The following is a 12,825-nucleotide window of genomic DNA, read 5'->3' on the forward strand; positions in this document are numbered from 1 at the left end:
CCGATTGGGTCGGGCGGCGGCCACTGTTGCTTGAGCAAAGCATGGGCGGCGTGCATGTTTGTCGGACTGTTCCTCACCTTGAAGGTCTCGTGGGCAGTGGAAGTCTCGGCGATTCTTTACGTCATCTTCTTCTCGATCGGGCTAGGACCAATCACAGACGTGTATTGCATGGAGATCATCCCATTGAGGATGCGTGCGCAGGTTTAATCAAGATAATGTATAATCAAAGGGAGATATACGTGCAACACATGTGCAACATTCGTGCAACATGCGTGCAATCATGAAAGATTACAGCTAATAAGAGCCAAGTAAAATTTCTTTTTCGCAACGAGAGACTAACTTGTTTTTCAATGTGTACATAAAAAAGCTTAATAGTGGTGTACATGATCATAAAACATTAAAGAGATTGATAGTCCATAATTCATATCCTCCGTATACCTAATGTTTACTTTTCTCATTTAGTAATTCTTAGATAGTAATTCGTAGCTATTATTAATAATGAAGAGATGTGAAAGAGAGAAATGTGAAATTTTGTGTATATTGTGATGTTTATATTAACGAAGAATACATTAGCCTATTTATAAGTTTTATTAGATTACTATTCTAAGATAATATCTCAATCAAGATAATGTATAATCAAAGGGAGATATACGTGCAACACATGTGCAACATTCGTGCAACATGCGTGCAATCATGAAAGATTACAGCTAATAAGAGCCAAGTAAAATTTCTTTTTCGCAACGAGAGACTAACTTGTTTTTCAATGTGTACATAAAAAAGCTTAATAGTGGTGTACATGATCATAAAACATTAAAGAGATTGATAGTCCATAATTCATATCCTCCGTATACCTAATGTTTACTTTTCTCATTTAGTAATTCTTAGATAGTAATTCGTAGCTATTATTAATAATGAAGAGATGTGAAAGAGAGAAATGTGAAATTTTGTGTATATTGTGATGTTTATATTAACGAAGAATACATTAGCCTATTTATAAGTTTTATTAGATTACTATTCTAAGATAATATCTTAATCAAGATAATGTATAATCAAAGGGAGATATACGTTCAACACATGTGCAACATTCGTGCAACATGCGTGCAATCATGAAAGATTACAGCTAATAAGAGCCAAGTAAAATTTCTTTTTCGCAACGAGAGACTAACTTGTTTTTCAATGTGTACATAAAAAAGCTTAATAGTGGTGTACATGATCATAAAACATTAAAGAGATTGATAGTCCATAATTCATATCCTCCGTATACCTAATGTTTACTTTTCTCATTTAGTAATTCTTAGATAGTAATTCGTAGCTATTATTAATAATGAAGAGATGTGAAAGAGAGAAATGTGAAATTTTGTGTATGTTGTGATGTTTATATTAACGAAGAATACATTAGCCTATTTATAAGTTTTATTAGATTACTATTCTAAGATAATATCTCAATCAAGATAATGTATAATCAAAGGGAGATATACATGCAACACATGTGCAACATTCGTGCAACATGCGTGCAATCATGAAAGATACAAATAATCAACATAAAATTTCATAATTATCTCTTACATAAGAAAATATCTTATAAAAAGTGATAAATATCTCGAACAGTGTCGTGTTGATATGTTTCACAGTGTTACTAGTTTTCGCCGTCTTCCTTTGCCGTCTATCAGAGCCATTTGGCGAAGATGAGAGTTTTGTGCCGTTCTTATTACGGCTCTTTGGAGGAGGAGAGGAAAACGAAGATGCAGATGTGTTGGCTCTGTCAGAGCCATTTGGCGAAGATGAGAGTTTTGTGCCGTTCTTATTACGGCTCTTTGGAGGAGGAGAGGATGACGAAGATGAAGATATGTTGGCTCCTGCTGCTCGAGTCAGCGAAATAGAAGAAGAAGTGCACATTGAAGCGAGTGATGGTAGCCACCAGTCTCAGACAGAGTCGAATAGGGATGAGAACGACGATGATCAGCACATAAGGTCCGTTTTCACATCCATGCTCATTATTTCTCATAAAACGAGTATTGACGGTTGTTATCTCTTAATTATTTATTACCTAGCATTTTAGCGGAAAATATATAGCTAGACCATATGGTTTTCTTCAACTATTAAATACTACTAGCTAGATTAATCTGGTATGCCTTTTTTTGCTAGACAAGGAACGATCGAGGACTTCCACCCTCCGGCAAGGTCGGTCTGCAAGAAGCATGTCTGCCTCTACACCCTTGCCGCCTGCATAACCTCCTTTTCGCTAGCTTATGGTTGGTCTCCCCCCTCTCTCTCTCTTGTTTGATTTTGTGAAGTATGTGAAAATCATTTGAAAAATAGTTTTGAAGTTAAAAAAGCAAGTTAAAAAACAAAACAACTTCACGGGATTTTTTTATTTTTATTCTTTGAATTTCTGATATATATATATATAGTTATAAACATTGTACGGTGAATCAGATTTTTCTTATTATTTTATTTTTTTAAAATTTTGATAGTACAAGCAGCGATAAGCGGGTCGGTGGCGTACATGAAGATAGACCTGAAAGTATCCGATCTCCATCTTAATATTGTGGCGGGGGCCATGAGCGTCGCCACGATGTTTGGATTGGTGACGGCGAGATGGATTTCTGATCGGTATGGCCGCCGCAATACGATTGTGGTGGCGGGGGCTATGTATTTCGTTGGCCCCCTTGTCATGGGTTTTGCCCGGAACTATGCAGTTTTCTTGGTCGGCCAAGTCATTGCCAATTTGGGCGCCGGCTTCGCTAGCATGATTGCCCCCATGTACGTGACAGAGATTTCTCCTCTCTTCTCCCGCGGCTTCTACGCCTCCTGCCCTCAGGTGCTCACTCATTCATTTTCCTTTCTTTTATTCTTAATTTTGTAGCTTCCTTTATCACTTTTTCTATTTCTCATCAAATTTTTGTCTTGAACTTATTTCAGATGTTCATCAGCATTGGCAACCAGGTGGCCAATCTAACCAGCTATTACTTCTCCAAACACCGCCCCAGTCGCGGGTGGCGTTGGATGCTTGCCACGGGAGCCGTCCCCTCGGTGCTGCTTGTTTTTGGAATTTTTGCCTTGCCGGAATCTCCCCAGTGGCTCGTCATGCGAGGTCGCTTGCGCGACGCCAAGCGCATCCTCGCCAAGACCTCCAGGTCGGAGGAGGAGGCCGCGCTCCGGTTTGCCGACATCAAGAAGGCTGCCGGAATACCTGAAGAGTTCGACGACGACGTCTACACGATCGCCGACCAGGGCACCGGAGTATGGCGAGATATACTCCACCCGACCTGGTCTATGGTCCATATGCTACTATGTGCTGTTGGAATCCAGGTCGTCCAACAGGCATGTGGCATGGACACCTTGGCGCTCTTTAGCCCAAAGGTTTTGGAGACTGATGGCATCACCACGTCTGTCGGGAAGCTTCTTGCAAATATGGTGCTTGACATAGCCAAGATATTGGTCTTTCTCCTTGCCAGCTACCTCGCTGATTGGGTCGGGCGGCGGCCACTGTTGCTGAGCAGCATGGGCGGCGTGCATGTTTGTCGGACTGTTCCTCACCTTGAAGGTCTCGTGGGCAGTGGAAGTCTCGGCGATTCTTTACGTCATCTTCTTCTCGATCGGGCTGGGACCAATCACGGACGTGTATTGCACGGAGATCATCCCATTGAGGATGCGTGCGCAGGTTTACACAATCGGCCTTGGCGTTAAACAGGGGGTGAGCGTAATATTATCATATACGTACTTGTTGATGTTCAAGGCGATCAAGCTCAATGGGGCTGCCTTTTTGTTCGGGGGGTTCGCCATTGTCGGTTGTGTCCTATTTTATATCCTAATGCCCGAGACGAGGGGGGAAACGTTGGACGAGATCGGACAGCTGTTTGGTAGGTTGAGGAGGACCGCGGCGGCAAATGATGTGGAGCTGCAAAGGACGGAGGCTGCGGTGAGCAGCGAATAAGGAAGCATTACATGAAAAGAGCAAATAAATGGAATAAGGTTAAAACTGTGGCGCCGACGCAGAAAATAAATCCGACCATCGTGGGGGTCGATGATCCTTTTAAAGTGAGAAGGCAGATGAGCATAAGATTGATATAATATCGGAGGAAGCTTGTTTTAGATAAGAGAAAGAATGTAGATGACGAGAATGGCAAGGATGGAAAATAAAATTCAGAAGGTACTGTCGACGCTAAACTTACCAGCAAGGCTTTAGTCTGGGCCTCCAATGTCTTACCAGTTGATGACATTGTCTCGGTATGTCCTTTTCATTGATCTGATTCTTTACTAATCTATATATGGGTCTTGCTGTCCATCTTAACAAAGGTAATAATGTCCAATTGTCAAACCTCTCCCTACTTGGACACTCGAGAAGGAAGCGCATGTTCATACCTAATGCTGCTTCACATTTCTTAGAAAGTTTGAAATAGCTAATGCTTTCCCATCAAGTAATTTTGAGGACTTTATTATGAGGCTTATGACCGAAGATAAGGGCGGACAGTTGACACCTTTGCTCTTCCTCTGTTTGTGAATCTTTTGAGTTCATACGGCAGACATGGCTACTATTCTCATGCTGGTTCACAGCGAGCGATTTGTCCACTAATAAGTTTTGCTCCTTTGTTAGAGCTGAATAATCATCCAGCTTTTGTGTTAATCCTTCACATGAACATTTGCATGTTGCTCTATTTTAGAATGTTTAAGGTCGCAAATGATATGCTTATGTGGTAGGTCCAACAGCTTGTGTGAGAGAATGGATGTGTTCTAACACTGACAGTGCTTATTTTCACGCAGGAAAGATGATGATTAAGCTTGAGGTTTTAAGCAATCAGAAGAGAATGAATGACAATATCAAATCTACTAAGCGCAGCCCCACCACCTCTAGTTTGGAGTGTAAACTTGATGAGCTGCGAAAGGAAATCTCTTCTATTCATGGGGGAGTATTACCCCAGTCGGTCTTGACAAAAGTATGATTAGCGCCAGAAAACCCAGCTCAATAGCAGAGGTGACTATTTTTTGTACTGAGAAATGATTAGCGACAGATAAGTATATTAGCGCCAAAAATCTGGTAACTCAGTGTTACCGTCCCCGTTACAGGTTTATGGAATGCTGATGGGTTGATCTATGTATGAGGGCATGCTAATGAAAACAAGCATCCTTTTTCCCTAACTAGAGCTGGATTGGTTGGTAGCCAAAGGTAGGCAGCTACTTGGACTGCCGATAACCTTTCAAACTGGGAGCACCTGCACATGAGCATCTCGATGGTACTTCAGCTGGTAAGTGAATAATGGAGGTTATGCTGCTTGTTTTTGCGGGATGAAATTCCATTTGCATTTGTTTTGCGCTGCTTATTGCATTTTCCTGTCCAACTTCCATCTTTTATGACTTATTAATTTGATTTCAAGGAAATGACGGTACCAAATTTGTCACTTCTTTTGAATGCGATACTAGAGTTATGGTTAGAACTTGTAATATGTTATTTCTGGTCCTTCCATTGTGTAGCTGTGGATTGGCCGAGTGTATTCTTCTATTTATCGTACTTTTGTTCGGTAATTTTGCATTGGACATTGAAAACTCAGATAAGGGTGTGCAACTAGTTTGATTTAACTTGAGAATAGGCTGGAACCGGTGTTATGCTTACAGGGAACAGGTCCCTGGTCTCAATAGGACAGTTCCACGGTTGACCCTGCTTTTAATCAGTTTTCTTTCTTCATAAAAGTTAGCAATTACTTACTAAGGTTCGGTCAATCCAACCTGAAAACACATCCACATGATCACTCAACAGAGATTAGTTCTCACGCTTAAAAGACGTGATTTCATATTACACAACGTGATTCGAAATTTTTACACAAAAAGAAGAAGAGAGAGAAGTTGGCTGGTTTCTAACTGGCGTGTGATTCTAGTTTGTGGCCTTGAATCGATCCACTTGCGAATCTATCACCCCTGGACTTGTTTTTTGGTGGTGAATGACAATGTCGCAGATTCTAATCTTTCCCTGCCGAAAAATATGGAGTTATATGTTTTTACTTTTCTATCTTCACAGTTTTTTTTTGGTTGTCATAAACTTCTTATTTTGGTTTCCCAATGCTGTATTGCATCAGCTGGATAGTTCTGCTACATGGGAAGATCACGTGGCTGATGAAGGTCCTTTGCAAAAGGTATGTAATTGCTTTGTAGCTTTAATTGCTTTATCTTATAATACAGTTTAAATTGTTTTTTTTTTCTGAATATCAATACTAATTAAATTGCTGACTGTGCTTAGACAACTTGTGAGTATTAGCAACTCAAGGAAACGAGATACTTGGGAGTGAATTGATATGGTATTCGGGTTTTCTTTTTCTTGCCATTCAGCATACTAAATAGGATATCAGGGAAAAACTAGATTTTTTCTGGTGAATTTAATTTAACTACAAGGCACCAAGGGGGTCCAAACCTGAGTACAAGAAGAGATCAAGGAAACAAACGAAAGGGAGCTCAAATATAGGACAAATCATCTAATGTCAATCGGTGCATTTACATCCACGTGCCTGTTTCCTCTATTCCAAAGGTTTTGAGTCTAGTCTCTGTCAAACGCTCTCTTTCGCTGATGAAATCTTTGTGTTTAAGGCATCGCAGATACCTTCCTTTGGTGATAGGAAATGTTTTTGGAGACCTTCAGAGGGTCTCAATTATCTATATTGAATATGTTTCGACAGCTTTGGCGAAATGGTTTTCCTCTTTCATGTGTTTTCTTCTGCAAGTTGCACCTGTCATCTCGTTGATGGAACTTCTTGTTTACAGCCTTTTCTTCTTCACACTTCATGATTTTCTAAAACAAACGAGCAAGAATTGTTTTCTTGAATTGGTTACTGGCCCAAGCCAAGTCCAGCTCTTTCTTTCGTGCTTTAGTACCTACCGTTTGTTTCTAGGTTGAAGTGGTTTTATCTGCTGATGGAATGTTCATGCAGACGTCATTTGACTTTTCAAGTGCGCCTTGGATTGTTTGTAAAAATAATCGGAGCATGATTTTGTATATGCATGTCTTTTCTTCTGTATTTGGGTCCTTTTGTCGTTTTGTCAGCTGTGGTGGAAATAATACTAGTTAAAGCTACATGTTTTTCACATGGGAAAAAGAACCACTCCCGTCTGCCAGTGGTCTGGCCATTTGTGCCAGACAAGACTTTGAGATATTAAGGTCGATGATTGTGTTTATTTCGTGTAAAACTGATAATATGAGAATCTGAACCGGTTGATATGCCACATGCTGCATTAGTCGTCTTTTAACACATTTGATTTTGGGACCCTTAGAATAGAGAGGATACTGAGTTCCTTGTATGATAACTATCCTTATATCTTTGTATCCCTGCTTCCAATTCAATGCTGAGTTCCTTGTATGACTGTGTTATATGTTGTAAGATGCTTAAATAGTTTCTTCAATCGGCTCTTCTCGTATCTTGTAATCGATGATAATTAATTAGATATTGTTATAGGATGCAAAGCATGGGATAACTACAGGCGTATCAGTGCTTGACAGGGCAATGACAGCTTGGGCTCCTGCATCTAGAGATTCTAAACCTGAATATTTCAGCAGGCCAGGACTTATTTTCCATCGAAGTACAGGGAGGGTGGTGTCCTGAAAAGAGCTGGGCATACAGAGGCTTCTGTCTACCTTGCTGTATTGGCTGGATTGGAACCTGTGGCAGTTCTCAGTGGGGAAGCGGATGATGATGGCTCCATGGCAAGATTACCTAAGCTTCGCGAGTTTGCACAGCGGGAGAACTTGAAAAATTGAATCTATTGCTGGTCTAATCAGGTAAGCATTCTCTTCTCAGCAATCCAATGCAAATACTTTTCGGGGCAAGTACTTCCTGATCCAATCCAAATTTCAGCTGCAACTTTCACTTCTTAAGTATTGGCGCTTTTGGCCAAAGACGTTGTCTAAGTAGCATCTCCCCTTTTTGGGAGTGGATACATTAGGAGTTGAAGCCTTGGAACCCTTGGTGCGGTGGGAAAAAGAGTCTCTTAAAGGAGGCTGATGGGCTGTTGTTTTACGTAGCAAAAAGGAGTGAAGCATAAGCTATTTTGGTCTATCCACTTCTCGAGTTTCTTTAATGCTTAATCTTGCGGTTTGTTATTCCGCTCATGCAGATAAATGGTTTTGGGTTCTGAAGAGTTGTTTCTCGCAATTTTTTATGTGTATGGTGTTGTTAGGTTAGTATTTGTGGTTCATCTCTTACTCGATGTTTAACTTTTAGAGATTGGTTACAACTGACCAGGATTCTTGTCAAGTCATGTCTATGAGCCCGTGACGGCAGTTATTTCTATGGACACTTCCTTGTGTTTACCTTGTTTCAAAACCTATGTCTGAATGTCAGTGGACTGTTCACTGAGGTAGAGCTTGAGGTGTATATAAAAATAGGCAAAAGAACACTACAAGTGTCATAACTTATGTACGGCGCTCACTTTGGTGCCATAAGTTTTTTTTGGATCACTTTAGTGCTAAAATTTTTGAAAAACGATTACTTAATTGCTAAAATTTTTGAAAAACGATCACTTAAGTGCCAACTCCGGTACCGTACACAATTTTTCGCCGGAAATCCGACGTGGCATTTTTTTTATTAATTTCTGAAGCTGACGTGGCTCGCCGGAGATTGGCACTTAAGTGATCGTTTTTCAAAAAATTTAGCACTTAAATGATCGTTTTTAAAAAATTTTAGCACTTAAGTGATCGTTTTTCAAAAATTTTAGCACTTAAGTGATCCAAAAAAAACTTGTGACACTTAAGTGATTGTTTTTCCTCCGACTTGGCACCAAAGTGATCCGAAAAAAAGTTATGGCATCAAAGTGATCTCCGTACACAAGTTATGGCACTTATAGTGTCCTTTTGCCTATAAAAATAGAACTTCCTAATTGACAAAAAAGCGCTTAACTTGTCTGGTATAGTGCAACTTGTATAGTGAGAAGCTCCTACTGATTAAATACATAAATATATACTGCTGGAAAAGAGATAAATTAGTTGAATGTGTTGCATCTGCTGCTGCAAGATTGCCAACAATGTGGGGACCATTCACAGCCATTGCTATAGATCTGTAATAGATGAAATTGAGCACACTGCAATGGTCAAGGTGAGATATATTATAAGTTGATAGCTCAAACCGTTCCTTAGAATTCAGAAACTAATAAACAAATAGTTTCAAATGGATTAATTGTAATTTTTGAGAATCTTGTTTGTGGCAGTGCATTTTTCAACTCAACTTTAATTTTTGCGTCATCTTATGTACTTCCGGTGCATGATTTTGTTTGAGAATAATTTTACTTGAACTGGCTGTCAAGCTTTAGAGGTGAATAATTGCACCACTGAGAAATGGATGGAATCTTATAGGTAGAACTTCACTAAATTTATCTTAGAGAAAATGTCTAATCACGTGTCAATCACAATTTGGAGTACCAAATTTATCTCACTTGCATGACGATGTTGTCTGGACTAGAATTTTTGACATCAGGAGAAATAATTGTCATGATATTAGTGAACTAATGGGCTGCATGCTACCCTCAATGCATTTATGAAATAATTGTAGTTTATGAAATGATTGAAAAGGGGCCTGTATGTGTCTACAATTGATATAGGAATGCCGCACTTTTGATTAATAATGGCATCCTTAGTTTTTCTTATTTTGTGTCCTCCCTTCAGACAGCAATATTTCCCATCATGTGATTCATACTTCATAGTTTGTCGTCTGAACAGGGTGACAATGGAGATGGTCAAGATGTCCTTGCGAGGGTACACTTGGAATGCCTCACAGGAGACATATTTGGATCTGCTAGATGCAACTGCGGTAATGAGGTTGCACTTGCCAATGCAACAGATTGAAGCGGCTGGTAGGGGCATGCTGGTGTACCTCCGAGGGCACAAAGGAAGAGGCATAGGATTGGAGCACAAACTAAGTGCCTATGGACGAAGGGCGCAACCCCGTGGAGCTCGGATTGCCCATTGACTCTAGAGACTATGGCACTGTTGCTCAGGTATTTCTTCCTCAAGTCGGAAACTATACCTGTGGGAGAGGTCCTGCATTCTTAATGGGGTTGATTCATGGCCATTGTCATTATGCTTTGTGGAATGAAGAGGGATTAATAAACTAATGTCATTAATCTGAAATCAAAGGTGATTGAATTTCAGTAATTGTTTCAGAGATTATACATTGTCTGTAGGACTACTAGAGGAAGCTGATGACAAAGCAGAGCTTCAAATTCTCATCTCAAATGGATGGGATATAGCTAGTTTAAAGAATCACTCCATTATCAGACTTTTCATGGTATTTGACGCATTTGTTTTAGTGCTTCACATATTGACTTATACTGCAGATGTTGCGTGACCTGGGAATCAGGACGATGAAGCTGATGGCGAACAACCGTCAAAGTATGTGGGGCTTGAAGGTTATGTCTTGACTATTGCTAGGAGAGTCCCTCCAGTGACTCCAACAACAAAAGAGAACAAGAGATACTTGGAGACAAACTGGTCCAAGATGGGGCAGATCTCTGGTGTGGAATTCAACGGCCGCTTCAGCAATCTCATAAGCAAAAAGGGCAAGCTGAGCAGTACTGTTTGTTGTGATCCGGCTATGTCTGACTCATAGGAGCCGCTGGATAGTTTGACTGCTAATGATTTATCTGGGGGGATACAAGCAAGTTCACTGATGAATGGTGTCATTACCTAATCTGGTCAAGAACTACCCGCTGACCACAAGTTCTAGAAATTTTATGGTGATTCAGTGTTATAATTACTAAGATTCATTCTTGTTCTATTGATGTCGTTCATCCATTTTGTAAGGAGGAAAGGTGAAAGACTAGCCCTCTTACTGAAACTTCCTCTTGTGTAATTAATGGCTCGCAAGATTTATCCTTAATTCGACTTTCGTTGGAATCTATGTGTATTGACATCTAGAGACCATTGCATGGTTCAACACAACAGAGTTAGTGCAGGACATTCATTCTTTCCTTTTCTGTGACCACCTCAATGATAAAAGAAATTACTTCAAGGAATTTACTAAAGTCTTTGTTATAGATCAACTGTCCATTAGGGCAATGGATGAGGATTTTTTTTGACCTTTTATTTTTCGATCCCATGCTGTGCATGAGTTCAATTGATACTTTGTCGAATAAAGACGCAATATGCAAAGAGGTTGGAAATTGAGTACACACGTACCCAGAATTTTGGAAGATGCAATATCCAGGTGTAATGTTCACTATTCTCCGAAAAAACATCAGGAAATACATCACCATTCAATTACTTGCAGCAAAAAGTCTTTCTTTCTTTCATCTGACTAACAAAAAACAAAACATAGTGAAGCAAAGATTTTTCTGTAGACAAACCGAAGTTTACACCCAAGACTTGGCGTTCCTTTTGAAAATGCAGACTTCGAGTTCAATATTATCAATTCTTGCAAGCTCAAACGCATGGACAACTCCTTCCTTCTGAGAAGTTCCTCTCTGAAATGCAGCCCAACCGGCAGAGAGCTTTCCCTGGCCATGTTGTGGGTAGTACATGAGCTTCACTGGCCATGATCCATCCAACTATCTAAGAGATGCGGTTTGCATTCCTCCATTGACGTGTCCCTTTAAAATCCTGCTTGGGACAGTCTGCGGAATTGATTTTTGATCAACTAATGATATATGAGTAAGAACATAAAAGGTGTGATAACTAACACAAGAAATGTTAACCAGACTACATGTGTATAATCTCATAGGCAAACCCGAATCATATAGGAATATGATGGTACCTTAGTAGAAGGTAATAGATCTCATTCCTGTCCAAATTTTGCAAATGAGAACTATTAGCTCGAGATCTTTTCTTACCGCATGTCACTTCAATAGATTATGCGACCGGATAACTACTGTGAATGAAGGATACTACAGCTGGTACTTGTTGGCTGCTTTGAGAGCTGTAGTTACCTGCGAACGTTTAGAAGTAGAACTACAAGAAGCCAGCATGGTAGGGCTCACCTTGTGTTTGGAATTTTCAATCCTACCTGAATCAGTCAGGAAAAGAGCATAAGAAAAAATGATACAAAGTGTATGCTTTACTTATAGGCTAAGATTCACAAACCTTCTGAATCTTGTGGCAGAAGCTTTGCTCCTCGATCAATTTGGAAGCCTTCCGATTTGAAACCCAATCCGAGTACAATTGCACGTGAAATAGTAGCATCATCAACGAGTTCAGATTTCATCACCTTGGAAGGCTTGTGATGATATGGTTTTAGATGCAATTCATCCTTCTCTTTTCTCTTCAGCGAGAAACCATCTAGACTTTGAAGTCCAACCGAGAGATTACAGTGGTCATCAGCATCTCCGACTTTTTTTTTTTTTGATCGAAAGCATCTCCCACTTTAGGCAGGACAAATTCGACGGCGCTTGCTGTTGGCAATCATTAGTGGATAATCTATCTCTGACGCCACTCTTGTCTAATATGAGCACGTGAAAATCCGAGCACACGGGAAAATTGTCAAAAAAGTCCTAAACCTATTGTACGGCGGCCAATTCAGTCTTAAACCTTTTAAATTTGTCAATTCAGTCCTAAACCTTTTTAATTCTTGCCAATTCAGTCCTAAACCTTTTTAATTCTTGCCAATTTAGTCCTTCCGGCCAATTTTGGCCGGCCGACGCTGACATGGCCGCCAGCTGGCGCCGGCCGTCCTGCCAACGCTGACGTGGCAATTTTATTATTATTTTTTTAATCTTTTTTTCTTTTTTTTCTACTTTCTACCCTCTGGCCGGTCCAGCGGCCGGCCAGAGGGGAGGGCCGGCGAGGTCGACCTCGCCAGCCCTCCCCTTTGGTCGGCTGCCGGTCGCCGGACCGGCCAGAGGGTAGAAAGCAGAAAA

General features: G+C 40.4%; 2 long non-coding RNA genes and 1 pseudogene across 2 annotated transcripts; 2 read left to right on the forward strand and 1 right to left on the reverse strand.

Moving 5' to 3' along the window:
- Positions 1-3,768: 3,768 nt before the first annotated feature.
- On the forward strand, positions 3,769-5,241 carry LOC130136683 (uncharacterized). Its single transcript, XR_008815463.1, has 3 exons — positions 3,769-4,230; positions 4,765-4,975; positions 5,068-5,241. It is a non-coding gene; the product is annotated as an uncharacterized LOC130136683 (long non-coding RNA).
- A 16-nt stretch (positions 5,242-5,257) lies between these two features.
- Positions 5,258-10,583, forward strand: LOC130136620 (bifunctional riboflavin biosynthesis protein RIBA 1, chloroplastic-like; annotated as a pseudogene).
- Positions 10,584-11,175: 592 nt separating this feature from the next.
- LOC130136684 (uncharacterized) lies at positions 11,176-11,961 on the reverse strand. Its single transcript, XR_008815464.1, has 2 exons — positions 11,803-11,961; positions 11,176-11,586 (listed from the first exon to the last, which is right to left on the reverse strand). It is a non-coding gene; the product is annotated as an uncharacterized LOC130136684 (long non-coding RNA).
- Between the last annotated feature and the right edge of the window lie 864 nt (positions 11,962-12,825).

Source organism: Syzygium oleosum, unplaced genomic scaffold (genome assembly GCF_021117445.2).
Source record: "Syzygium oleosum isolate NSW1041296 unplaced genomic scaffold, Sole_v2.1 Sole_v2.47, whole genome shotgun sequence".
Classification (NCBI taxonomy): Eukaryota; Viridiplantae; Streptophyta; class Magnoliopsida; order Myrtales; family Myrtaceae; genus Syzygium; species Syzygium oleosum.